Genomic DNA, 733 nt, shown 5'->3' on the forward strand with positions numbered 1-733 from the left:
AATCCTTCTATAAAATCGAACTCGTCACCTGATATAGGAAGAGTTTTAGGGAAGTACGGGTACAGATTAGGTGGATTTTGATCTGTCAGAAGAGAATGAAGTGAATTTATGGAATTTTTTATTTCAGCTAACTCAGTATTTTCTATTGAGACTATGTTTTTTTCTTTCTCCTTTTCTTCATCCATCTCTTCATAGGACCTTCCTCTCGCCATGTTTTCGATTAGACGTCTTGCTTCCATAGGATTTCTAGTAACGAAATTCCCTTCGCTTGCTGTATCAAGCGTTGTCTTATAGCTCAGAATAACACCTTTGTAAAAGATCTTAAGAAATTGTGGTTCTGGATAACCATGGTGGGGACATTCGAGTTCGTAACTCTTGAATCTTCCCCATGCATTTTTGAATGATTCCTGAGGATCTTGACGGAAAGTAGAGATTCGCCTCCTTACTTCCCAATAACGAGTATCGTCGAAGAATTGTTTAAGGAAAGCATTTCTAATCTCTTTCCAGCTAGTCAGGGATCCTCTTGGTAGACAGTTTAGCCACCTCAAGGCTCCCCCTTCTAATAAAAATGGGAAAAGTCTGCAACGAATATACTCATATGGAATCAATTCCTCTAGACCCTCGATATGGTCTTGTGGATGTTCTAGAGAAGATCCTTTAAAAGGGTTTCGACGCATCATATTATAATAGTCAGCATTAAACTTGGTTTTCGAGATGACGTCGTCATGTATTC

At 38.7% G+C, this 733-nt stretch overlaps 1 non-coding gene across 1 annotated transcript; it reads left to right on the forward strand.

The window, feature by feature from the left end:
* Nucleotides 1-342: 342 nt before the first annotated feature.
* Nucleotides 343-449, forward strand: LOC130500497 (small nucleolar RNA R71). Its single transcript, XR_008939119.1, has one exon. It is a non-coding gene; the product is annotated as a small nucleolar RNA R71 (small nucleolar RNA).
* Nucleotides 450-733: the final 284 nt, after the last annotated feature.

Source organism: Raphanus sativus, chromosome 9 (genome assembly GCF_000801105.2).
Source record: "Raphanus sativus cultivar WK10039 chromosome 9, ASM80110v3, whole genome shotgun sequence".
NCBI classification, from domain to species: domain Eukaryota; kingdom Viridiplantae; phylum Streptophyta; class Magnoliopsida; order Brassicales; family Brassicaceae; genus Raphanus; species Raphanus sativus.